General features: G+C 46.2%; 1 long non-coding RNA gene across 2 annotated transcripts; it reads right to left on the bottom strand.

The window, feature by feature from the left end:
- Nucleotides 1–26,460, bottom strand: LOC123373823. 2 transcript variants are annotated; one of them, XR_006580874.1, is made up of 5 exons: nt 26,419–26,460; nt 3,604–3,689; nt 2,605–2,793; nt 369–438; nt 1–246 (listed from the first exon to the last, which is right to left on the bottom strand). It is a non-coding gene; the product is annotated as an uncharacterized LOC123373823 (long non-coding RNA). The 2 variants fall into 2 exon arrangements; XR_006580875.1 differs by lacking the exon at nt 26,419–26,460 and adding an exon at nt 5,456–5,557.
- Nucleotides 26,461–27,458: the final 998 nt, after the last annotated feature.

Genomic DNA, 27,458 nt, shown 5'->3' with positions numbered 1-27,458 from the left:
ACCCTTCAGTGGTATTTGTGTGTGGAGAGCATGAGTGTTCATGGCCCGGCTGCTGCAGACTGGCTGCTATGAAGGCACATTTTCCAATACAGGTATTAAGTGCTTTTTTTAAAGTTAATTCTGGGATAGTCATTTTATTACAAAATATTTCTTCAGCTCAGGCATGTCCAGACCATCTGGTTGGAGTTCGCTATGGCGCAGCCCTCAATCCGTGGTAACGGGCACAACGCCGTTCTAGGCGACTGACTATAAGACAGGAGATGCAGGTTAGTACAGCATGGGGAAGACCGAACACATTCCATGGAAAGGGCTTTTTCTGGCAATCTACATATTTACTAACAACAGTAACTCCTTTTTTAAAGAACAACCTTCTGTCCATCTACTGTTTGTTGTTCTGATTTGCAGCCTCAGCCCAGCAGTGATGTTTTGTGGGAAGTCCTGAAAAATAGATCACAGAAGTAAGCCATACACAGAGAACCAGTAGGTGTCACCAATAGCACTATGCAAAACTTGGGGGATTTACCCCTTAGAGGCGTGCATGGCTGTTTCCTTTGATTCTCATTCCTTGAGTTTTGCTTTGAATTTCAAGCCCTAAAAATCTCACTGCTGTGAATTTTACATTGTTTTGATATAAAACCATAAATTTGGCTCCCATTTTACTTAACATTGAGCCAACTTGCACTCAAAAGTTGGGCCAGGGCTGCTAAAAAAAAAAAAAAAGTGTGTGAACGTTTCAGTGATCTTTTATGAAACTTTTTTGAGAAAGCCTTTTATAATTTAATAGTGATATATTTTCTATGGAATGTTTAGATCAACCTATAGAATTCTATAATTGAGGTATGTATTTTGTATTAAATTCTATAGGATGGCATATTAAAAAAACGTTCTCTATTAAATAGAATTATTTCTTAGAATAATTTCTCTAGATCCCAGTTTAATTTCTATAGAAGCCTATTGGTTGATTTCCTGTAACATTCTGCAGGCCTTTTTCCTAGGGGTGTGTTTGCGGATAGATAAGACTCTCTCAGAGCTTCTGGTTGTTCATAGAATGGTGCTATATGAGGCAGAGTTAGGGTTGTTTGGGTTACATTACCTGCATGAATGGTTTGTGTGTTTCTGAAAAGTGGAACCCTAATGTGCAATTTCAAGGCTTTCTAACATTTTTGTTTTCTGAGAAAACTACAAAGTCCTATGTTCTCTTAAAGTTTTTTTAAATTAAGAAAGTGACAGATTCTTTCATTTTTAACTCTAGACTAACAAAGATTTTCTCTTAGGCTTATGAATTTCTGAGAGACAGGAGCCCCTAAAGACCATTGCAAGTTGCTCAGGCATGGACTCCTTCTTTCCTAGACATCCTTCAACCTCTACTTGTCGCTTCTTCCCTCCTATTTCTCATACCAAACCCTTTGTGACTTTCTTTCTTTTACTCTTCCCAGACAATTCCCACTGGACAGATGTGCTTCCTAGCCATGCATTTCCTCCAGTGTAGCTGTCTGCATCTGTGCTCTGCACATTTTGCAAAGCATCCATGGGGCCATGCACTCTTGACAAAGTGTGCATCAGATTGATGCATGTGGAAAATGGTCAAAAACTGGGAGTTTGGGGCTCAAAACTTGTCAATGGAAGCTCAAAATTTTCCATAGGAAGTAGATATGTTTTATGGAAAAAAAAATCATTGTGTCAAAACCTAATTTTCCATAGGACATCAATTTAGACAAATGATTTTTGACCAGTCCTAATGCATGTTCTATCAAACTATGAAACTGCTGTGTTTGTGTATGTGTTCAATACACACGTTTACACGTCAAAATATACACAAGTTTTGGATTCTCATGGTAACACCTTCAAAAGTTCCACAGTCCCTATAATGCAGCTCTCAAAACCTATCAAAGGGATTTATACTCATTAGTCACACCTGCAGGAGTGAAAATTGATGTTTCCATGGCCTTGTCTACAGTGGAGTTGTTGCACTAGCACAATCCCTGCTCATAGACATACTTCATTAGTGTAAACAAGAGTGCATTCAACTGGGGTAAGCCATATGGCCTCTAATTAGTTTGCATCCATGCAGCCCCATCTTCACTAGGGATTTGCACTGGTTTAGCTGCATTGTGCACTAAAATCCCTGGGGTAGACAAGCCCTAAATTAATCTGTTTTGGGCATGTGATGAAGCAAGGAAGTTTTTTGCAAATCTATGAAAAGTGAAGGATGGAAGTTTTTAAGTGAAGCTCCTGTGAGCTGTGTGACTTTCTAGAAAAATCTGACCTTGGAATGAGCTGTGCTTGTATCAGTCTGTTTCTGGTAAAGCTGTGGATGGCAGGGCTAAATGAAAACTGGGTGTAGAACGAGAAGCTAGCTACAGCCTTAACTGTACAAGGACTAGCACCCCTTTGTATTATTTACTTCACAGGGATTGTGTGAGAACGTTAGATGAAAGGTGCTGTACAAGTGTGGACTAGTCTCATTGTTAATAGTTAGTAGTAAAATCTGTAAAGAAAGAACTCATTGAAAATTACTACAGTGGTCACTCTACATCTACTACAGTTAAAGTTGCAAAGTAGTTCCAATTATAAATCAGATGTTCACTTTACAACAGGATTTACCTTTTGGGGATGAAACTTTCCATTCTTTGTCTCTGGAGGTGTGTTTCTGTGTTGCTAGCTTCAACAATGTTTTGGACTGTTCTTGAGTTTGGTGATAGAGAGACTGGAAACCATCCTTTTCCTCGTTTAAAAACATTCTTACCACAATTTTTTGACCCGGGGCAGAGGCAGAATGCCTGACATCTGAAACTTGGCAAGGATACACTGTCATTCTCAGTTAAAAGAGCGCATTGTGCTGGGTATGAGGGGAGAAATTTTTAAATAAAGAAGCTATTGGCTACTGAAAAAAAAGCATTACCTTGATCTGTGGATATCGGCTAATATTCACTGTTTGTTTCCCCATTTTCTCATGTTAGACTTGACCTTGAGACCACACACATATTCCCACTAGACACACTAATGGATTAACTCCTGCTTGCAAGATCACTACTCTGGTGATCAGGAAAACTTGAAATGCAGCAGAGAACAGAATGTTTTCCTTTCGCAATGTTTCAGCCTCCTGAAGTTTCAGGATTTCATACCTACTTCAAGGTCATCTGAGGGACATAATTCCTCTAGTGTGGTTGCCTAAGTGAGGGAGAGGGGGGATTTTCTGGATTGTTTCAGGGCAATGTGTGTCTAAGACATGAGTGTGAAGGAGGGAAAGAAATGTGTGTGTGGGGGGGGGGGAAGGAGCGGGGGTGTCAGAAGACAGGAATGTACCAAAGTAGTACGGACACTGAACCAAGCTTGTTCTGTGCTTAAGTAAGGAGGATAAAGTCTTCAGACGGGCAATGTGTGTCCTGCAGGGCTGGGGGTGAAAAGCAATCTGCTACAGTGCAGGAAGCTATCAAATTCCTGTTCTGCTTCATTTGGAGCAGAGACCTGAACCCATGTCTCCCACATCCCATATAATTGCCCAAACCACCAGGCTATTTTGGGATGGGTGGGTCTCTCTTGTTTCATTAAAAAAACAAAACAAAATCCCTGCTAGTCACCCTAAGCGCCATCAACATTTACATTTTGTTAGACTGCCTCTGGAGGTGCCAGTGCTGGAGAAGACAGAAATCAGGTGCTAGTATTCTGTTGGATCTGCGCTGTTGTAGCTGCGGGAGGAGAAGGAAAAAAATTAATTGAAAGTGTCAGTGTCTATACTTCATCAGTTAATAATTGCCTATAGCCACCCAGCTGTGTCTTTAGTGTCAGCTGGAAGATGTTTGTACCAGGAGGGAACATTTAAGAGAGTACCGAGCATGTAGTGGGGGTTTTCCCTCATGGCAAGCAATTTTCCAGTGGACAAATGGATAAGAATATTCTTGATGTACACATGTGCTAAATAAGGTCTACCTTTGCCTCTATTTTTCCTGGATGTTTTTCTCAACAGGTGGATAATTGGGATAACTTGACTTAATGACACTTTTTCAGCACTGATTTCAGTGATGACAGTTACAAACGGTTTCAAGATAAGAAACAGGTGTTTCAGCATGGTCTGTCGGGCAGAAGAAGAACAATGCCCTCCCCGGTGTCATTGTTCATGATGTATTCAGTGATTGCTACTTTCTGATGAAGATTATGCTCAACTTTTTAGGTAGCATTCTATTTAGTATGCATATTTTGGGTGAGCTGTTGGAGTAGAAAGTCTTTAATTTTTTTTATGCAAACACAAATCTCACAGGCTCTCATCAAGGGATTAGAATGGCTGCAGTTCTTTCATGCGTACGTAGGAGTCACTTGATCCCTTTGCGGAAAACCATATGTGCTAAAATTATGACAGAGCGAAGCAACAAAATGAAACTGAAAGGCCTGAGTGAGACCATTGCCATGCAGTGAAGAAGCCACACATGATCTAAACAGTAAGCCTCCTGTGCTGGTTTTGAATGCTATGTTGTTAGTAGGAAGCATGCCATAGGGAGTACAGCCACGTTTTCAGGGTCCCCTGACAGTTTCTCTGCTTGTCCAGGAATATAGTGGGAGGGGAAGTTGGTTTTGGATGCCCGACCCAGAGGAATCACTTCAAATTCTTCCAGATGAGATGTAAGTGTCCTAATCACTTGTGGCCTTTATCCCAGGGCATGAGAGAAGTGTTGTCAGGCTATGGGTCAAGTTAAACTTCAACTTCGGTATTTCCATTCTGTGCACATACAACTCATCCTGTCATTTCAATTGGATGTATTGTATTATTTTCACTTCCCTCTGAACAATGATATACGTAATATTGATCCCATCTACATTTTAGAGATGGATAACATGAAATAGGTAGGGCTCGAGTCTCATGCTGGCAGAGCTTCGCTGCAGCCAGAACCTGAAAGGGAGGGGCGAACTATGGTTTATCTTTGTAGCACATCTATTCTGGGGTTGCCCTGGGGCTGCTTTGGGCCACTCTTGGGCCACTGGAGCATCCAGGAATTGCTGGAACACAGCTATGCCTCGTTTTCCCAGGCCATGCACCCTGTGCTGAGGAAGCTGGTGCAGATGGAGTAGAGTTGCTACACTGGCTCTTTGTCATCCAGGGATACCCACTGGGGAATTTCTCCAGCATAAAGTTATCTACTAGCTATATGATCCCTTTGTATTGGCTTAGCCAGATTAAAGGGACCATAGCAAACACCAGATTAAGTTCATATTCTGATAACACTTTAGGATCCTTCAGGATGAAAGGTCCTGTATATTATTATAAACTGCTCTCATTCAAATTGCATATTCTCAACACACACATGGCGTGCAAAGTCCATACACAAGAGCAAATAAGTACACCTAGAGAAACACAGATACACACACACACACACACACACACACACACACACAAGCTAACATAAATTCACAAGCAAATAAATTGCACACACACAGTATGTATGCAGAGCTCTGCACATACCCAGATGTAGTTGTGAATGGTGTGTGTGGTATTTAACCCTTGGTCAGTGTGTTACACATCTCCCTCTGTGCCTGAGCCACATGGGATGTGAGTCTGTTACAGTCCCAGCTACAGAGACTGGCTCTTTAGCTCAAGCTCAGCAGATCCTTGGTATGCAGGCCAAGATGGTGGCCCTGACATGTAAATACTGCCACCTGCAGTGCATATTATGCACTTCACACACAGATTTACACAAATGCATAACTTCATATACTATGTACACACACAGGCTGCTGTGGAGATTATTAAACACTTTGTGTGCACACACAATGGAATCCAACCAAAGGGAAGGCAGAAGTAACATAGTTGGCCATTACACAGATGTGCAGGAGGAGGAAATAAGCCTTTCATCCCCATGTTGGAGCACACTTGCAAGCTGTTCATTTGGGTTGGTGGGTACGGGATGGCAGTATAGCAACTTCTCCTTCTATACTTCCCAGGGGACCCAATACCCCAAAAGACTGGGAAGAAGTGAGGCAATGATTCTATCCCCCCTCTCCTTTGCACAAGCTGGCTGAGTTGGTTGGCAACAGAGGGGAGCCAATGGCACGCCATGAAGGGATGTAGTAAACGGTTCACTGCCTTTGCACAGCAGGAGCTACAGAATGCTTCCTCATGCTTCCTGGGGCAATGCAGCTCTGCACTGCCCACACTATAGGGCTCTGAGCCCTTAGAGCTTCATGAAAAATGAGAAAAAGAAGATTAATTGGTAAAAATAATGTATTTTGTTCACACCTAAGGCTGTCTGGCCTCCAAAGTGTTCATTTCTCCAGTGACAAGGAGCTCTGTGTTAATAGCTATTTGTCACCCATTGTGGGGCTTAAACAGGCCGAACGGAGCAGTATTCAGCTAATACATCAGTGCCACAGGCAGATTTTCCCATTATTTTTTTTTAAAAACCTTCTCTCCTGTGGTGACGGTTCACAGCAATTATTAGAACTGAAACAATTAAGACATTAAACATCCTCATTCTGGGACAGCCTAAAACAAAACTTTCATGGGAAGACCAAGAGAGACAGGAAAATATACTAACCTTTTAAAATCTCCCATCCCTCCCAGGCTGAGTAAAACTGGAAGCAATAGTTACCATTATAATATTTAAATGAGAGTTAATTACCATAAACCATTTGGAGTTTAATGTCTCCTTCTGTATAGTATATAAATCAAGGCTAGAATGGCTCTGTGAGTATGCTTTGGTCTTTTGATACTGTGGATATAAGGAATGATTTTAAGTGCTGGGTTTTAGCAACATGAGCCCAATGTTAATGGGTATTATGTCATTAAATCCTCATAGACTTTGTTCCACAGTGAAGATTCTCCCCACCCCCCACAGCATTCAGAGATTCATAGCAGTACAGCAGCAGGCCAGGTTGCACTCAGATTCCTGTTCATGCTCAAACACCTGGAGATGCCCCCCAAATGTAATCTGGATTGAACACTGAAATGGCTCAGTGGATCAGTCTTTTATATCATACTTCCAAGGCGGCCCACCACAACCCAAATAGGTCTTTACAAAAAATTAAGGAAAGAAGCAAATGATTGTGCAAGAGTATTTGGTTTTGACTCTCAGAATACAGGCAACCAGACGAAGCTCCTAAATGACTAGTGCTAAGTCACTTAGGCATGTCTGAATATCCCACCATGTGTATGCAAGTGCATGAAGGTTTCAGTCACTCTAACTGCTGGTCTCATGGTTGGTAATTCCTTCTAGATCTACCAAGTATCATTACCCTCTAATTTTAGGGGGCAATACTTAGTTCTTCTAATAGCACCTTTCATGTGAGGAGCTCAAAGCCCTTTATAAACATTAATTAAGGAATCTCACACCATTTCTGTGAGGTAGCTTTTATTGGTAGCCATATTGGGTTGTTACAGTCCCATAAATTCCATGCCTTATAGGCATCAGCATCAGAAATACACAGGGGCGCCGAGTTCAACCAATGTTTGGTTGAGTTCAACCAACCTGGCTCAACCAATGTCCAGGGCCGGGTCTCTCTCCTGGCCCTGCCTGCCGCCCCTGTGTGCCTCCCCCGAGTGTCCCCCAGCCTCCACTTGCTGTCCCCTCGCGCCTCCCCAGGGTGCTGAAGCAGAGCTTGCAGCTGGATACTGTCTCCCTGCATCAACTGCCGCCGTGGGGTCCTAGTGCCCCCTATCTACTACTGCCAGGGCAGACTGACCCTGAGCCTGCCCTTCTGCCTCAGACCCTTTCATTTTCCAGCGGGATCCTCCACCAGCACAGCTCCCTGCCCTCCCCCCCGCCCGCAGTCACTGTTCCTGCCCCATGCTGGACAAGGGGCAGCCCCACCCCCATGAGGCTACAGTGAGGGGCAGCAGTAGGGGAGGAGGTGCACATGTGATGGCAGTCCCCCCCTTCCCTGCAGGGGAGACAAGGGGGCTTCCTGTACCTGAGAGGGGCCCTGAGGGCATGTGCAGTGACAGTGGTGCGAGGTGAGTGTGGTGTAGGCGGGAAGTGGAGGGGGCTCCCCATAAGAATTAATATAAATAGGGAGGTTAGGTTCCAGGGAATTTTTTTTTGACAGACAAAAGACTATATTTTATATATATATACACACAGTATAATTTTGAACAAACAATTTAATACTGTACACAGCAATGATGATTGTGAAGCTTGGTTGAGGTGGTCATAGGTGCCAACTCCATGGGTGCTCTGGGGCTGGAGCACCCACAGAAAAAAACTGGTGGGTGCTCAGCACCCACCAGCAGCTCCCTGTGGCCCCGCCCCCCTGCTCCAGCTCACCTCCGCCTCCTCCACGAGCGCACCACTGCGTCCTGCTTCTCCCCCCATCCCTCCCAGCATTTGCACCGCAAAACAACTGATTCATGGGGCAGGGCGGGAGGCGGGAGGAGGGGGAATGCAGCGCTCTGGGGGAAGAGGCGAGGCCAGGGTGGGGATTTGGGGAAGGGATCCAATAGGGGCAGGGAGGGGGCGGAGTTAGGGTGGGAACTTTGGGGATGGGGTTGGAATGGGGGTGGGGCCACAGGCAGGGATGGGGTGGAGTTGGGGCAGGGCAAGGGGTGGGGAAAGGGGCGGGGGTGGGATATTTCCCCGGGAATGCCCTACTGCTAAATGATGAACTAGCACTCAGTTGAGCCCTCAAGGGTTAACACGTTGTTAATGCAGCATGAATGGAGGGGGGAGGGAGGAAGACAGCATGGCAGATAGAGACAGAGACACACTCCCTCCATTCTGAGCCCTGTTGTGTCCCCCCTGCTCTGTGGAGATGGAAGGGCAGGAACGGGGGAGGGGGACACCCTGACAACAGCACCCCTTTCCCCCCTCCTCCCCTGCACAGCAAGCAGGAGGTTCAGGGGAGCAGCTCCAAGGCAGAGGGCAGGAGCAGCACACAGCAGTGGGTGGGAGGGACACCTGAACTGCCCAGCAACTGATAGTCTGCTGGGTGTCAGCTGCACAGGGAACTTAGGGGAGCTGATAGGGGGGCTGTCGCCCACCCTGGTTCTGAGCCCCCACCACTAGCGCTCCAATGGGCTGCTCTTTCTGCAAGCAGTGGACAAAGTAGGTGGCTGCCAAACACCACTATTAGGGACCATAGTGCAACTTTAAACAAGCACGTTCTCTAATTCAGAGGTTCTCAGACTGTGGTCCACGGACCACCAGTGGTCCATGAGCTCCATTCAGGTGGTCCGCGGATAGGTGCACTCCTGGGCAGCTGCACATGAGAGCATGAAGGGCCACCCACCTAATTAGTGGAGCCACGCAGGCATGGCTCCACTAATTAGGTGCCTGGACCCTGGAGAAGACGCACATGTAAGGTGAGGTGGTGGCCTTGGGGGAATGGGGGTAGGTGGGAGGGGGCAGTGGGGTAATAAGAGGAGATGGGGGGAATTTGGGACATGCAGGGCTATGGTGGCCAGAGAAAGAGGCTCCAGGGCTGTGACTGCTGGGGAGAGACCACCTTCCTTCCCAGCTTCAGCTCCTTTCCAGCCCGAGCTCAGGGGCTGCTGTGGTGGGGGAGAAAGGGAGAGAACCCCCCCTTCTCCCCAGTCCCAGCTCGGGGACTGCCGTGGCAGGGGAGAGAGGGCACATCCATTGCATTAGAAAGGTTAATATTAAATTATGAGTTGTCTGTTTTTATGTGTAGAACAAAAAAATTAATTATTATTATTAAAGATTTTTTTTAATATAGCACTTTTATCCAAAGCGCTTTACAATAGTTAGCTACAGGACCATCCCTAGCCATTTGGGTGCCCTACACAGCCCCCCATGGGGGTGGCTGTGTGGGGCCCCAGGCCTCCCCCCCTCAGAGTCTAGGAGGCAGGAGCTGTGGCAGGGCACTTTTGGGGGCCCCACAGGCCCAGAGTGGCCCAGGGGATTAGCAGGGGGCCAGGAGCAGCCTGCTACGCTTCCCTTGCCCCGCCCCAGCCATGTCGCTTGGGGAACAGGGCTTGGGGGAAGGGATCCCCCTCCCCCCGCACTCACTGGCAGCAGCAGGAAGCGGAGCAGCCCGGCTCCAGCCCACTCTACTCCGCCAGCGCCTAGCCACGGCGCTCTAGTGAGTGCGGAGAGGTTGGTGAAAGGACACCCCCCGCACTCGCCAGTGGCGGGAAGCGGAGCGATGCAGCCCCAGCCACTCCACTTCCCTTGTCCTGGCCCCAGCCATGTTGCTGGGGGGTGGGGGAGTGGAGTGAGGTTAGGGAAAGGTTCCCCCCTGACTCACCAGAGGCGGGAAGTGGAGCGACGTGGCCCCAGCCAGCTCTACTCTGCCAGCTCCCAGCTGTGGGGCTCCGCTTCCTGCTGCCGGCGACTCGGGGAGGAACCTTTCCCTACCCCACCCCCTATGCGACACGGCTGGGGCCAGGGCAAGGGAAGCAGAGTGGGCTGGGGCTGCATCGCTCCACTTCCTGCCACCGGCAAGTGTGGGGGACGATCCTTTCCCCAACCTCCCCGCACTCACCGGCAGCAGGAAGCGGAGCACCGTGGCTGGGAGCTGGCAGAGTAGGGCGGGCTGGGGATGGGCTTCTCCATTTCCTGCCACTGCTAGTGAGTGCGGAGTCACTGGGGGAAGAGGTGGAATGGGGGCAGAACGGGGGGAAGGGTAAGAGGTGGGGTGGAGGGAGTTTTCTGGGGCCCCACCCCTCCTAGAGATGGACCTGCCCCTTGCAGTGGGTGCAGCCCGTGGAGAGGGGGGGTGGCCAGGGGATAGGGCTGATTGCGGGGCTGGTGCTGCTGCCTATGCAGCATGCAGCTGCCTACGGCACCATGAAATTTGGTGTCCCAAATTTCATGGTGCCTTAGGCAGCTGCGTATGCTGCGTATGCCTAAGGATGGCCCTGGGTAGCTAACGGTACAAACAGCATTTGGAAAGATCATTAAGTGGTCCACCAACACCCTCAGCAATTTTCAAGTGGTCCGTGAAAAAAAAAGTTTGAGAGCCACTGCTCTAATTGATTAGCAACATAGCAATAAAACAACATTAACCAGGACGACTTTAAGTGAGGAGTGACTGTATATGGCTTACAAGGCAGGTGTGTGTGAGGGGGCGGGACTTGGACCTGTTCTGGGCACCACCAAAAATTATACAAACCTGCTGCTCCTGGAAACATGCTGATGCAATTCTTGCCTTGTGATGGCAGTAGTATTTTTGGGAATTATATTACCGCATGGCGGTTGGGTGTGATCCTCACTCCCAGCTATCTAGATATTTTCTGAGGCTAGCAGTATAGCAGCTACTTTATTTTCCATCTGGTCTGTGCTCCATTATCACCTATATCACACTCGGTTTGCTGAACTTTAATCTGATATTGGTGCCTTAACCCAGATTTGTCTCCTGCTTCCACATTCCTCATTTGTCAAGCTGTAGTTGCAAAACTCAAGGTGGACAGAGGGATGTCTTCCTCAAAGAACCCAAATGCCACAGTTGTCTTGGGTATCCTCAGGGGGCTTATGACTCTTCCCTGGGCCGTTTTCTTCCCCCTCCTGCGAGGGCCCACTTTGCCTTGCAAAGTGATGTGATTATAAATGCATCAGACTCTGCCAGTATCACACATGCAGCCTTCATTTAGCCCTCCAAGCTCAATTACATCCACTGATGTCTTGGGGGTAATTAAGTAATATTAGAACCTTGTCCTTCCCCCCGCCCCCAATGCTGTTCAAAGCATAAGCCTGTGTGTTCACCCAGTGGAGCCCACTCCTCTGAGTCTCTGAATCCTCCCTAATGCACCTCACCGTGAATGAGGGCTAATTACATTTCTGAAAGATGTCATTAGCAGCATATTTGTGCTGGATTTCAGAAAGCTGGCACAAAGCAGGAAATGTTCCCTTAGTAGGAGTCTTGCTGCTTTAACGTCTTCGGTGCCACAAGTGGAGAATGCGAGGGGCAAACCAACATTTTCCAAACCTGGATTTTGGACACTAGACTGAAGAGGAGCTCAGTCTGGAAAGAGGACACTGGGATGTCCTGGGCTTTGTAATTAGTCTCTTCTCAAATATTTTGCATCTTTCATCTGAGGACCTCATACCAGTTTACATATGATAACTAAGGCCTGGGCTGCACTAGTGGGGGGGTTCGAACTAAGATACACAACTTCATCTAGCCTATTTGCGTAGCTGAAGTCAAAGTATCTTAGTTCAACTTACCTGGCTGTCCTCACGGCGGTGAGTCGACTGCCGCAGCACCCCCGTCGATTGCGCTTACTCCTCCTACCAAGGTGGAGTATGGGCATCGATTAGTGGATCAATTTATCGCGTCTAGATGAGATGCGATAAATCGATCCCCGATACATCGAACACTACCCGCCGATCCAGCGGGTAGTATAGACATACCATAATTAAGCCTCTCAATGTCTCTGTGAGATAGGTAATTATTAATCCAGCAGTGATGGGCAAATCAAAGTACAGAGATGTTAAATAAGTTGCCCAAGATCGCAGCAGATCAGTGGCAAATCCCAAAATAAAAGAACCAAGGAATTACAACACTCAATCCCATTCTCTATTCATTGGACAACACTCTTTCCCTAATATGATGAAGAACCAGTGGCAGTAAATCAGTAATAGGAATGACAAACATGCACACAGAAAGGTATGGCTCTATTAGAATACACCTCGGCATGGGTACAACCAGAAATTCAAGGCCACCAGAACACTCCTGTGATACTGTTGCAAGTCTTTATGGACTGTCAGCCGAACTCTTCATTCCTACTCCTGTGTAAATCCAATTAATTCCATTGACTTGACAAGTATCAGAGGGTAGCTGTGTTAGTCTGGATCTGTAAAAGCAGCAAAGAGTCCTGTGGCACCTTATAGACTAACAGATGTTTTGGAGAATGAGCTTTCGTGGGTGAATACCCACTTCGTCAGATGCATGTGACTTTTAGTCTCCTTGATTTGACATTTTCACCAACATGAGTGAGAGCTGGATTTGGCCATTTGAACTGACCACTATTATAACTGTGCCTCGCATTCCTGGGAAATTAGCTCCTGAGGGAGTAAATGCTGCAACATATATATATATATATATATGAGCCTCAGGCCCAAGGAGTTTAAGTTTGGTGCTCTTTTCAAGGGGTAATAAATACCTGTCACAGATTCACAAAATCTAGCCTATGCCCTAACCTATAACCAGGCCCTTGAGAGTTGACTGTGTTAGTGTGCTGGACCCCAAGGATCCTCACAGTTCCACAGGAGCAGGCCTGTGGCCTTCACGACTCTGGAACTGGGCTTCGGAGCCAGCAATCCATCTCCCTCTGTGGCTCCCTGCAACGAGTCCCACCAAGCCAGACTCTGACAGGAGGCTTGCTCTTTATCCTTTCGGGGAGCAATGCTCTCAGTAAGCGTCTGTGCAGTGACACCAGGCAGCCTTTTCAAAATAAGATAACAATTGATTAGTCTCCTGGCATACAGAATTTGAAAGTTGTTCGGTCAGCATAGAGAAGCTAAGGCAAAGCACAGACTAGCCAACTCCAGGGCACTGTTGAGCCACGATCCTGTAAGAACCATCGTCGCTTCCTTTTGCTATTTCTTTGTTGTAGTCCCAAATCAGAGTCCCGTGTCTTTGAGAGCTCAGCACTTAACACAGTCAACCTGACACCTTTGCCCTTTGACCTCCAGCTCAGGGCCTTTGCTCTGCTTCCCTGCAGAGAGGTGGGAGGAATCTCCTCCTCTTGGCTGTTTGTCGCTAGGTGTGACTATCCTGGCTTTTGGGGTTTCGTCTGATCCTCCATTCACGTGCGTAGGCTCTGTTCAGTTTCTGAATGACTCTGGTCTCCAACCAGGCATCTGTGTGAGTCAAACAACTTGTTCCTTCCCTTTGTACTGCTATCTACTGAGTATAACACACAGAGGGAAACTCAGATGTGCCTAGCAATCATAAAAAATATCACCAACATTTCCACATTTGTCACAATACCCATAAAAGAACCCAGGGAATAATTGGGGAAGAGCACCATCACACTGCACTTTTACATTGTATTGTATTTTGTTGCATTCATGTATGTCTTCCTGTGATGGGAGTCTCTACTCACTGCTGGATGGCCCCGCCTCCTCGCAGTTCTGAGGATTAGCTGTGCCATGCTGATACCTCTTCCAGTGGTCACACTTCATCACTTTGTCTCTTCCTCTCTCTGCAGCCCCTTTTTAGTTCCAGGAACTGCAGCCTCCTCTTTGTGACTCAGCCCTCAGTCACTATGTAGCTTCCCCTTTCGGGGGTACCAAAGTCCTTCTGCAAGAACGGTCTCAGGCAGTCTTCTCCAACACTGCCCTGATGATGCCATTTCCCTAGTGGCTGGTAGGGGAACCTGGGCCAGCCCACTACTCTGGGTTCCAGTCCAGGGGACCTATATCTGGCAGCTGTGCTTCTCTCAGATCCTGTTGCTCCTTCCCTGGACCCCTTCCTACAGCTTCTGGTTCCCCTCCTCTCTGGGTGTATCAGCTCAAACTCCCTCCTCCAGGGAATAACTACAGAGTACAGAATGCAATAGCCTCAGACACACCTCCCTACTCCCAGGGACTGACAGCAGACTACTTCCCTGAAGCCCCCTGCTACCAGCTTCCTCCCCACCCCGACCCCACTGGACTTCATCAGACAATTAGGCTCTAGCATGCCCTGGCTTTCCTCCAGGTAAAGCAGCCTATTGGTTAATTGGCCCAATTTACCCCTTCAGGCCTTGTGTGGGGTGGATACCCCATCACACTTCAACACTAGAGCCATTCAATTCAAATGCAGTGGCAAGAACAGGTTCATGTTTCTGATGGTTTTTTTCACAAATAGAGGTTGACATTCTCAGAGGACTCTCTCCGAGTGCAGTCGAACTTTATGTGTATTGACAGACTTATGTAAGGCTCAGGGCTGGAACAGAAAAGGGTAGTGCGACATAGCACTGAGGTATATAGGTAAAGATATATTTGGGTTCATTACTGAAATAACACAGAGCACTGCATTTCTGAATTGAGGTGTGTTGAAAGACTTGTGTTGTAGGGCTTGGTAATAAAATACTGTAATTAAGGTTGCTACAGCGAAGTACTGAGGTATGTTATCAGGCTGTGTTAGTTAGGGAAGTTTCCACACAGTCGTTCACCGTGTGTTTGGTGCTAACCACTGCTTCCCATCCCTCACTTTAATGAGCATTCAATTTCGACCCACTTTTAGACATTTATCATTGATACCGTCAAGTTCCCCTGTGCAGAAGGGCACAATGAAGGGCTGTCCACAGTATCACACATACTTATGGATTTTTTATTGCAGGTATATTTTTGGCCAAAATTATGAGTGGGAACCAGAAGGAAATAAAAGCCTGTTTCATTTCAGGTAAGGATGAATTGCGAAGCTTTTGTGAAGATATATACTTTAAAAAAATGGTTTAAAGATCAATCAAAGACAGACTTTATGGGCAGCCTTTAAAATATATTTAGGGCAAGACTTTGGCTCGAAGCCATTGCCTGAGTTGTAGGAGGGAAGATTGTTCACTGGTGACTGGTCTTGGCGGCATTATGCCTGAGGCAGGTAGACAGTTCCTTGGCTGGGGTACAGTAGTGTAGTGCCGTTGGATTTAATGGTGCTATGCTGATTTTCACCATGTGAGGATCTGGACCAGTGCCTCTGAGAACTCTAGGAGAGCATGGGCCTTAGTGGCCTCTACTGATTTACAGGCTGTGCTGTGGTGGCTGGGTGCAGACTAGGGGTTCAGACATAGTCCTTCCCTAGCCCTCTGAGGAATCTAGCACCACAGTCTGCACTAGATTCTGCTAGCTCTTCTGCACCAGGACCATGATTTTGCCAGACCTCTGTGCAAGAGCACAAGGTGGAAGAGATGGCATGCCAGAAAGGTGGCAACTGATTATGCCATTCCCCACCTGTGCCTAGCTCTGCCTGGGTGCATAATCTAGCCCTTACATTTACAAAAATCCTTTCCTCCTCCTCTCATCAGCCAGGTTCTGAATCCAGGGGTCCACCTACTCCCTGTAGGTAACAGAGCAAAAAACACCAGAGGCATCTGTGATGTTCCCATCTATGACCAGAACCTCCCAATTCCACTTTGGAAGGACACAAACATGAAGGCTGGCACGTGGTTAGAAATTAGACCACTCTTGCAGTGCATACATTCAGTGCGTACTTACATCCGTGTTTGCAGATTCCCTGTGGGACAGACTTTGATGATTCATATACTTATGTGTATTTTAAAGAGATTTTATCAAAAAGGTTGCCCAGTAAATGATTTCCCATGGCATTAGAAGATCAAGGAAATTGCCTAACTTTATGGCATCATGATGTCCTCCAATCCTTTTAATAGCTTTATGGAGCAACTGATTGCCAGGCACATGGGAATCCTAGTGTTTCCCACACCCTCCTCGCCTCTCTGGCTGTGCTTAGGCTGCCAGCTCTACTTGTAAGGTTGTCACCACCTCCTGCATGAAAGGGTAAATCTGCACTCAGTGTAGCCATTAAATGGGATTGGTCCTGGGGTAGTTAGCCTGAGTGGTGACCTGTCTTGGGGCAGGTCTACACTATGGGGGGAAATCGATCTAAGATACGCAACTTCAGCTACGTGAATAACGTAGCTGAAGTCGAAGTATCTGATATCGAATTACTTACCGTCCTCACGGCGCGGGATCGACGTCCGCGGCTCCCCATGTCGACTCCGCTACCACCGTTCACGTTGGTGGAGTTATGGAGTCGACATGAGCGCGTTCGGGGATCGATATATTGCGTCTAGATGAGACGCGATATATCGATCCCCGAGAAATCGATTGCTACCCGCCGATACGGCGGGTAGTGAAGACGTACCCTTGGAGATGAGGCTGTGATTTGCTTCAGGACAAAGATGGGACCCAGAATGTAGACTGGAGTGACTTCACTGAGACTGTCAAAAACCTTAGAGTAACCAATGGGTGGAATCTCCATAAATTAAGGCCAATGTTTCAAGTGAAGATGAATTCAGTGACACCATCCAGTTTCCAGCAGGCATTCCAAAAACTGGGGAAGCTCAAAAATGTGTATCATTTATTTCAGATGACCAGAGGGCTGGATCCTAATGGAAAGGTTTGGACCCAGGAAAAATATAATATCTGACTGGCTGGTTGGGAAATTCAAAAATATCTAATTTCAATATATCCCAGTTTCAGCATACTGATATGAACCACTAATGTCTGGGTTCCCTATGATCTGGATCACTCACCCTGGTAATGGACCCAAGTGGGCTTTGATTTAGCTCCAAATTGCTCCCACTGACTCTGGGGCCTGATTCTCCTCTGACTAAAACTGGTATAAATCAGAAGCAACTCTGCTGAAGTCAATCAAGATATACCAATGTAAACTTGGTGTAAGTGACAGGAGAATCAGGCCTTTAATCTAGCTCCTGATCCAAACATTCCTGGAATAATACAGTTTATTTTAGTGATTGCAAATGTTATGTCTTTACTTGGTAATCTGCATATTTGGTTATATTAAGGATCAGTGAATCTGCTTTGAAAAACTCCCATTGACTGCAGTAGACTTTGGAACAGGCTCGTATTCATTTTCATGTACTTTCTGGGCTGAGCCAGGACTGGATGTAGGAGCATAAAAATACCACAAGAAAGATTTGGGGATCTGGAAGCACTATCAACATGGGAGAAAGCCACTTTTCACTGTTGAAGACCAGTGTTTAGACCAAAGAGGTTTAGGTAAACAAGAATCTTTGCGATGCTTATCTAAACGTAATTTAGACAACTTGAGGTTGCCCATACTCTGTCATTACGTGTTCCTCAGAGATTACTGTACATAGTAATTACTCTTCATAGATCCAAAAGTTATAATTACCCTGTAACCCACACTTTGAGTTGGAAGGTAGAAATAACTATGGTAGTTACAATCTGTACCAGCAAAATTGTTAGAGCACCTGATGTGTTTGTAAAGTCCATTCCAGGGAGCAACAGAAAGCTAGTTCAGGCTTTCCCTTCTCCTAGGAAATACACTGAGAATCCATTCTGGGTGAAGAGAGAAATCTAGTTCAGGTTTTGCTGCACCCAGCGTCCACTCCAAATGGGCATGGAAATCCAGTTCCTTTTTCTTAAGAGATATAGCTCCTTCTAGTCAGCTTTCCCTGGTTCATCCCTTTTACTTCCACTCAGCTTTCCTATCCTGCATTTTCTTCTGATCCAAATAACAGATTTTAGTTGTTGAATTTTTCTGTTTTTCCAAAGAGGTTTGGTAACATTTTCTGCATCTAATCTATACACAGTTAATACGCAGTAACTTTGTCAACAGAATAATGAAGAGGCTACCTGTGTCTCTCCTGGGCTGTTAGCATACAGTCGTTTATGACTGAAGGTCAATTCAGGCTTGGCTATGAATGATTTTACTGTCTTTGGGCAAAATGCAAACTTTGTGAGGCTTAGACTCAATGCAGGGCATAATGGATAACACTGTGCAAACGATCATGTAGGTAGTACAACTGAATTTCTCAGCAATACTACCCACAAGGGGTTTTTGCTTCTAAACGCTCACTGTCGTTCTCTGGAGAAAAGAGGAGCTTCCATGTGACTGGAATTATCCCAAAGGGCTTGATGTATTTCCTGACAGATGTTATTCCCCACAATAATATGGGGAGTGGGTGCCTTGACAGCAGGTGAAACTAGTTCCTGCTCAGTGAGTGAGGTAAAGAGGTCCATTAGACTCCCGTAGGGATTCCAAGACAATTCTGTGGAGACAGACTGCATGGCGGAAAAAACGGGCACCTCTCTTAACCTAAATTCCATTGAAGCGTGGTCTCATCTGTCTCCTGTCACTTTAGATTCCACCTTCATCTCTTCATCATCCCCTGAGCTGCTGCTGAGGCTGGTAATTAGGCATGGGGCTTATTTCAATTCCTACTGGCCAGGGAAAAACAAAAGAAAGAGACAGAAACTGAGGAAGGAGGAAAGATTATTGGGGAAAGAAAAAGTTTCCTCTGAAGTGAATACTCAAACTTTGCAGTGTGACTCAGATAATTTAGTAGCATTCACTAATTTCTGACCTGAGCGACAAGAACGAACCCAACAAATGTAATGCATGTATCCAGCTGTGCTTGAGTGTCCCTATTCACTGTGGCATTAAAAAAAATATTGGGGCAGATCCTCAGGTAATTTAAATTGTCGTAGCTCCACTGAAGTCATTGCTGAAGATTGGGCCTGTTATGTGAGTGTTTAGTGTTGGGAAAAGATGCCAAATAGACAGAGTCTGAAGGGCGTCCTACATTTATCTACAAAATCAGTACAGCACAAGCAGCAGCAGTACAAACTTGCCTCACCCTCGCTATTCAATTCTGTACAAGTTCTCACACTCTAGCAATCCTTGCCTCAGTTTTGCTCTTTCATGGTTGAAAGTTACTTTCATCTCCAGATCCACTCAAGTCTTGACCTTTCTGTTGAGACTACCCACAAATAGCACCGATTGGGATCGAGGCTTTTGTCACAGGGACATGTACTTGCACACGTGGAGTTCTTCTGAGACCACCTCAAATTCATTTCCGATAGTTGACTGAATGCTTGTGACTTAGGGATGTGAGAACAGCCAGGGACATACCAGACGACATACTTAACAAGCAAGGAGACACAGAAGCACAGTCATTTAGCGTATTATTAATCATTTTTAATGTGTAGGTTGCTTTAGCTTTGATAGTTTAAAATATGTCAGAAAGGTTACCTATATAATTATATATATAAATTTCAAAAATGTTCTTGCCAAAACAAATGGAGCATCTCACACTCATGCCAGGGATGAATCCAAAGAAGCTGTAAAAAGGATTTGTAATAATGGACAAAGGAATCTGTGTCCATAATCTCCATGACCGTGCTGAAAACAGCTAAGTAAGCTTCAAAAATGAATGAGACATTTATATGGATATGAATAACTTCTGCATTACCCTGGCTTGGATAAAATGAGGGGCTATCAATCCTCATGCTTCTAGATATCAACTGATCACCATCTGGGATTAGGATGACATTTCCCCCACAGTGGTCTAGTATCACGGTTAGGTGGACAGGTTTTGAAGTATGTGATGTTGGCCTTTCTTGGAGACAGGATGCCAGATGGATAAATAGAAAATGACCTGTTCTGGCATGGCAAATCCTTGTACCACCTGCTGCTGCTCATTCTTATAACTGGTAGCAGTGTTGGAAATGCCCCAAGTACCCTCCTCTTGCCATTGACTCCATCAGTATCCATCCTCTCCACTGATTCATGTTTAGCTGTCACAGGTGTTGGTTGTGAGAGAAACTGTGCCAGTGTCTTTGGTGCCAGTCTCTGAAGTGAGGATGTATAGAAGTGCTGCATGTAGTAAGCATCCTTGTTGATAAGGCAGTAGCCGAGTCTCGTGTTGCAAGTTCATTTGGTTGTGCATTGAAGACTCACAAGGCACCCGCTTGGGATATCCTTAACAAAATAGTTAATTTTTATTAAACATAAATAAGAAACTCCAAAGAGAGAGCATTCTAAACAGCAGTTTAAACTGCTTAGCATCCAGCATGTAAAAGTTCTCAGAAAAATCTTTAGATTTAGCCAGAGGTGCAAGCCAGAACATTAGTTGCAACAGTGTATTATACTTTGCCTGCTCTTAGGCACATCTGGACAATAGGAACACAGCAGGTAACTCATGGTCTAAGTAACCCATGTACAACAGATTAAAAGATAATTATCTTTTTAAATGCTAATTTAAGATTGTGCAATGCAGATACCGTCTAACACCATCTTCTGTAGCAATATCTAATTCTGTTGCTGAAGGAAATAGAGGGTGGACATATTTGCTTGAGAGATCTTGTGAGTGCCAAAAATCTTGTGTGGTTCTGATGTAAAGATGTATGGAGGTTGAAATGGTCTTTATATGGCCCTCCATTACTGTGGGAGATTGTGAAATCAAAGGGAGTTCAGAGCCTAGGCACTTTTGAAAACCCCACTAGGCACCCATCTGCATTTTTAAGTGCCTAAATACTTTACAAAATCTGGCCCGTATAAACCATCTTTCTCCTTGTGTGATACCAAGGATATCATTCCCCCAGTTTAATCATGAGGGAGTTGGAGGCAAGGTGAGGGTCCTCAGCTGTGGAATTCTTTTCCTCACCTTGTTTCAGCACAGCCCAAGTCTATTGATAATCAGGTCATTCAGCTAGGCCCCTTTGTTCTACCAGGCTTTTTTAGTGAGGAAGGGCGAGCTGCTGGGTTGGGGAAGAAAGAACAGAGAATTTTGTGGAGACACTGCTTTGCATTGTTGTTTGTGCATTTGCCCAGAACCCTGCATTAGGCACATTTTACAAAGATGAAATAAATAAATAAGGCTCAGGCATACCAATATGTTAGAAATAAAGTATGTGCAAAGTATTCTGTATTAACAAAAAGAAACACTAAAGCCTTTAGCAATACTGATTGCTAATTGCAGTATACACTGATTGCAAGTAATCCCTTTGCATAAACTCCAGTGCATATAATTACATGTGCTGTCTCTCACACACATACACACACACGCGCACACACACACACACACACACACAGAGATAAGAATAGCAAGAAAAGTGCATGGGAAACAGTCTTGAGAAAACCATGACAAATATCTAAGCATGAGGCTTAACACTCATTTTGAAATCATCCCCTCCTCTCCACGTTATCCTAGTTAATCACAGAACATTATAAAATGCCTCCAAACGTTCCACGGGCTTGACATCACACACCTCTGCTATGTTCGTCCAACTTTCTAATCAGCCTTATCTACAAATTCAGGCCATTCTTAAATAAATCTGGAGCCACACAAAACTGCTTCTCCTATCTCCCTGTACACTAGTTCTATATAATGTAATTCCCTTATCCCTTTATGTAACTGAATCAAGTCTTTGACACATACAGCACTCCCTTAGGGAAGCTATTGAATTTGAATTTAACAGGGATAAAACCAACAGTATTCTATAGAGCGTCTCTGAAAAGCTGTACAAGTTAATGGACAGCAGTACTCTTTCTGTAGGTCTTTGAGCCATCCTATAAAATTCTCGGATAGGTTGGAACTTTCTACTAAATTCTACAAGACTTTTTTCATAAGGACTAATTAGGAATAAGCTAGCCCTAGGACTCTTTGCTGAGAAACTGGAATTGAGTAAACTTTTTAGTCCTGGTTTTCCTCTCCTTCCCCCACAGTGGGCGGATGTCTCTGTCCTCTGATCTTCTACCCTCTCATTCCCCTATCAAATGAGGCTCCTCCAACTTTCCTAGCCTTCCCTTAGCCCCACATTGAGGATCTGAAAGTTCTGTCCTACTGCGTGTTCCTTGGCTATCTTTTCTCTGCCACTAGTTCATCTCTCTGCTGCCCTGCAATGTTGGCTCTATGCTGATTCTTTACTCCTCTTGGCCTAAATTCTCACATTGAACTGCTTCCCTTCTATGGATCTTGGTCTGAGGAAGGTGTTGTGAACTAGCAGCACAGGGAAAATGGGTCACAATGGAAAGCAAACTTGGGTTAGAGTAGGTTTCCTAGCTGGAGGAGGCAGTACAGATTGGGATTTATGCCTCATGTGCCTCAACCTGCTTTACCAGCCTCTCAAGCCAGAAAAGTCTCCTCTTGTGTACATCTCCATAGTGACTTCTAGACCCTGAAAACCATCTATTCCATAAACTGTTGAATTCTAAGGATAAGTCAGTATCTTACATTTTAAGGTTACACAAAATTTTACATTGCTGAGGATGACAGTTCTCTTCAGTAGCAAGGGGAATGCAGCAAAAAGTCTGTGCAAATAGGCAAAAGAAGTAAACATCATTCTGGGATGTATTAGCCAGGAATGTTGTAACCAAGACACAAGAAGTAATTATTCTGCTCTACTCTGCATTGATTAGGCCTCAGCTGTGTTGAGATGAGTTCCTGTCTGCATCCTATAGAACTTGCCCATACCGGTATTGCCCTGGCCTCTTCTTTTGTCATTCAGTGTTGAACGCATTCTAAGACAAAATGCATTTCCTCACCTTTTGGGGGCGAAGCCAGACTTTAAGGCATCTGCTCCCCTACATGGTGTAAACTTTGCTTGTGCCAATCAGAAACGAACCCAAACAGGTTTTGGGCCCCGTCCCCTATGACACTTCTATGATGTCATTGTGGGTACTTTATGGCCTGCCTGCCATGTGCAGGCAGGGAGAGGAGAAAGAAAAACGAATCCTGTGTATACCCGTGTATCCTGTGTATACCTGTAACCAAGCCTGATCACCTCGAAGCCTCTCTCTCAGCTCACGTGTTTCAAACAGAGCTTCTACCTTTGCCGGTCGTTATGCATTGGTTTGTATTTGTAAGTATCAGTTATTACTAAATGCTGCATCTTTGTTTATAAATATTGTTAATAGATATTTTAGTCATTGTGTGTTTTAAGTTTCATTAACTCTATTAGCTAATCATACGCTGCTCCCTTACCCCTTGTAATTATCCCCAATAAAACTTTTAAATTGATTAAGTTTAGTGTGTGTGTGTGTGTCTGCAGTTTGCATCGTGACCCACACTCTCCTTGCATCCCTTACCAATATAGTCTGTTGCCACGTGCATAGGCGGCAGGTTCGTATAATTTTTGGTGGGGCCCAAAATGGTGGTCCCCCCCCCCCTTCTCACCCTGTAAGCTGATATAAAATGAAGCTACAATGCGTCAGCACCACAAGATTACAAGGGTCAATTAAAAGTGGAAAATCAGAAGCAGCACTTGCCTGCTTCAATATACAGTATTAAATGTTGTTGCACCTGTTGTGACAAAGTGGGAATGTTCTTAATGTTTTCTCTGAATACTCTGTGGGTGCCTCAGTTTCCCCTGCAAAGTGCCAACTGACGGTGTTGGGGACAAAGAGATCAGGTGGCCTCCTTGTCCGGAAGAGACACAAAGGCCAGATGAGGGAGTGTTAGTTTGGAGCTGGCTGGGGAAATCGGGAGAGGCCCAGAACTTGGGTCTGGGCTCCCCACCCCCCAAGATGGACCTGACTGAGGGGTCCTGTTTTCTGTACCTACATGCTCTGTTTTAGACTGTATCCCTGTCATCTAATAAACCTTCTGTTTTACCGGCTAGCTGAGAGTCACATCTGACTGCGGAGTTGGGGTGCAGGGACCTCTGGTTGCCCCAGGACCTGCCTGGGCACACTCGCTGCGGAAAGTGCATGGTGTGGAAGGGCATGCTGAATGCTCCGAGGTCAGACCCAGGAAGGTGTAAGCTTCTTGCCCTGGAGACAGTATGCTCAGACAGGAGGCTCCCCCAGAGTCCTGACTGGCTTTGTATGGAGTTGTTCCAAAGCATCCCAGCATCCCCTTCCATACCATGCGCTTCCCGGAAGTCCGCACAGGCACTGACACTCCCTCCTCTGGCCTTTGTCTCTTTTCCAGGCATTAGGAGGCCACCTGATCTCTTTGTTCTCCAACACCTTCAGTTGGCACCTTGCAGGGGGGTGGCCCAGGCCATCAATGGCTGCAACCCTGCCTCCAGGCAAATATCTGTGCAGACGGCATCACACTGGCCCTCTAGGGCTTTACAACAATCACACCCCCTTATCCCACCATCTAGAGCCTTAAGAAATGCATTGGGGAAACTGAGGCACACAGACAGTATTCAGAGAAAACACCTGTATACGACCAGTTACATACTTTGAAGGGTGTAAAATAATCAAATATTGTGCTAAATACAATGATACTCCAAACTGACCACCAAATTTAAGTTGCACGTTTTTCCCCTCAGGTGAGGGTTCTAGGGTGGGGCTGGGGATGAGGGGTTCACAGTGCAGGAGCGTGCTTGGTGCTGGGGGTGCAGGCTTTGGGATGAGGCAGGGCTGAGGATGAGGAACTTGGGGTGCAGACAGGCTGCCCCAGGGCTAGGGCCAGAGAGGACTCCCCATCACCATCACTGGCAGCAGCAAGCTCCAGGGGAGGGATCCCTCCTCTGTCCCCCTGCCCCCACAGCACACTCACTCTGCACCACAGTCACTGCACATGCTCCTAGGGCCCCTCAGGTCCAGAAAGCTCACTCCCCTCCCCTATGATGGGTACTGGGGGGGGGGGGGGGGTTGCCATCACAGGTGGCCTTCCATGCTGCCCCTCACCATAACTTCACTGTGGATGGGGCTGCCCCTTGCCCAGCATGGGGCAGAAGTGGGGTCTGCATGGTGATGGCTATGGGGCAGGGGAGCAGGGTGTCATAAAATTCACCCAAGCCCCAGCTGCTCAGGTAGGTCTATGAATCCCCCTCCCCCATCTGTCCTGTGGTGGGTGGATGCTGGAGGGAAGGGGCACTGCCTTCACATATGGCTTCCTGCCTCCCTGACCCCTGCTGCAGCCTGCAGCCCCTCACCGTAGCTTCAGTGGGGGGGGCGGTGGGAGGGGATGGCATGGGGCTGCCCCTTCCCCAGCATTGGGCAGGAGTGGGGGCTGGGGGGGGAATCATAGGGTCAAACACTCACGGAAGCCCAGGACCTGCTCAGGTGGGTGAGGTCAGTCTCTGAGTCCTGGCCGGAAGTGCCCTTTGCATCTCCTGCAGGTAGGGGGAGAGGAGGGCTGCCAAGCATGGCACAGCCCCCTCCCCTCCCCCGGCCACTCCGGCCAGTGCTCCAGCAAGCAACGGCAGCAGCAGAGGCAACAGGCAAGGCAAGGGAGAGAGACATGCCTGCGTTTAAGCCTCCAGCCTCCGGGGTGGGGTAGAGGAGAGGGCTGCCACCAGCACGGTGGGCCCCCCTCCCCCTCCCCCTCCCCCTCCCCCTCACTCGGAGATGGTACAGTCGAGACACACAGACGCAGCTGCCTGCGTTCAAGCAGTTAAGCTCTCTGGGGCCGGGCCGGGCGGGGCGGGGAGGGGAGGGGGGAAGCTCTCCAGCCCTGGCGGCGGCGGCGCGCTCCAAGCAGGGGAGATTGGTGGGGCAGAGCCCCTGCTTGGGATTTATTCATGGGGCTAAAGCCCCAGAGCCCCATGTAAGTCAGCGCCTATGGCCACGTGCAGCCTGGTAAATAACAGGCCTGCATTTTCTTTCGCCCCTGCGAGCCTGTGGCAATCAACAAGCTGGAGTATTGTGTCCAATTCTGGGTGCCACATTTCAGGAAAGATGTGGACAAATTGGAGAAAGTCCAGAGAAGAGCAACAAAAATGATTATTAAGGTCTAGAAAATATGACCTATGATGGAGGATTGAAAAAATTGTGTTTGTTTAGTCGGGAAAAGAGAACACTGAAAGGGAACATAACAGTTTTCAAGTACATAAAAGTTTGTTACAAGGAGGAGGGAGAAGAATTGTTCTTCTTAACCTCTGAGGATAGCACAAGAAGCAAAGGGCTTAAATTGCAGCAAGGGCGGTTTTGGTTGGACATTAGGAAAAACTTCATAACTGTCAGGGTGGTTAAGCACTGGAATAAATTGCCTAGGGAGAGTGTGAAATCTCCATCATCGGAGATTTTTAAGAGCAGGTTAGACAAATACCTGTCAGGGATGGTCTAGACAATACTTAGTCCTACCATGAATGCAGGGGGCTGGACTAGATGACATCTCAAGGTTCCTTCCAGTCCTATGATTCTATGATTCTTTTGAATGCAAACTGACAATTTACTTTGAGGCTGTTTGAGATCCATTCTATTCACATATATTCAAACAGCCTTTTTTCCTGAGACTTTTTGTGGTTCTCACCACCATTGTGAAATGTGCTTTGAAATATTTGCACAGTAGATTCAAACATTACAATTTAATCACAGTTTATGGATATTAACAGACTTCTATTTTTAAACACTTAGGTCATCGAATAAGGAAATATAAACAAGTGAGTTAAGTGACCAATCATACATTCTGAGTAAGTGAACGACTAACAGTGGTCATGCAGATTTGATTAGATTAGGTGCTTCTGTGCCTTGTGACATGAGACAACTCTGTGTTTCCACCTTTCTCTCTCTCTAATGCCACAGTTCTTGCTTCTTTGTAGTCTGTTTCCATGACAGTTACATTTTTCTCAATGGTTTTCTTATATGTAATTTGTTTTCCCCATTGTTTCTATCTTCCACTAAGGACTTGTCTAGGAATTTGTTTTTTGACATCATACCACATCTCCAAACCACTTCCGCCTTCCTTCTCAAATTATTATATCTACAATATTTTGGTTAGTCCTTTGTAATACACCAGCATTAGTTAACTCATCCCATCAACACACACCAAGTATTCTCCACAAGCATCTCCGATGGAATACGTTAAGTTTCCTGTTGGGGATATCTAGCATATGCCGATTTTCAGAAGCATATAACAAAAATGTGGGTATCACAATAACACTAACTTTGTCTTGGTTCTTGTGTGAATCTCCTTGTTTTTTCAAATATTTGCCAGTAACAAAAAAGCACCACTTGCCTTCCCAATACTTGCGTTCACCTCCTTAGAGGGATTGAGCATCAACATTAATTGTGCTTCCAAGACAAACAAACTCACTAATCATGCTGTATTCTTCACTGTCAATCAGATATACAGCATCACTGTGGACCCCTCTTTCAACAATCATGGCTTTCATTTTCTTTTG

The sequence above is a fragment of the Mauremys mutica genome, chromosome 7 (genome assembly GCF_020497125.1).
Source record: "Mauremys mutica isolate MM-2020 ecotype Southern chromosome 7, ASM2049712v1, whole genome shotgun sequence".
NCBI lineage: Eukaryota > Metazoa > Chordata > Testudines > Geoemydidae > Mauremys > Mauremys mutica.
This window is presented reverse-complemented; position numbering and strand designations above follow the sequence as displayed.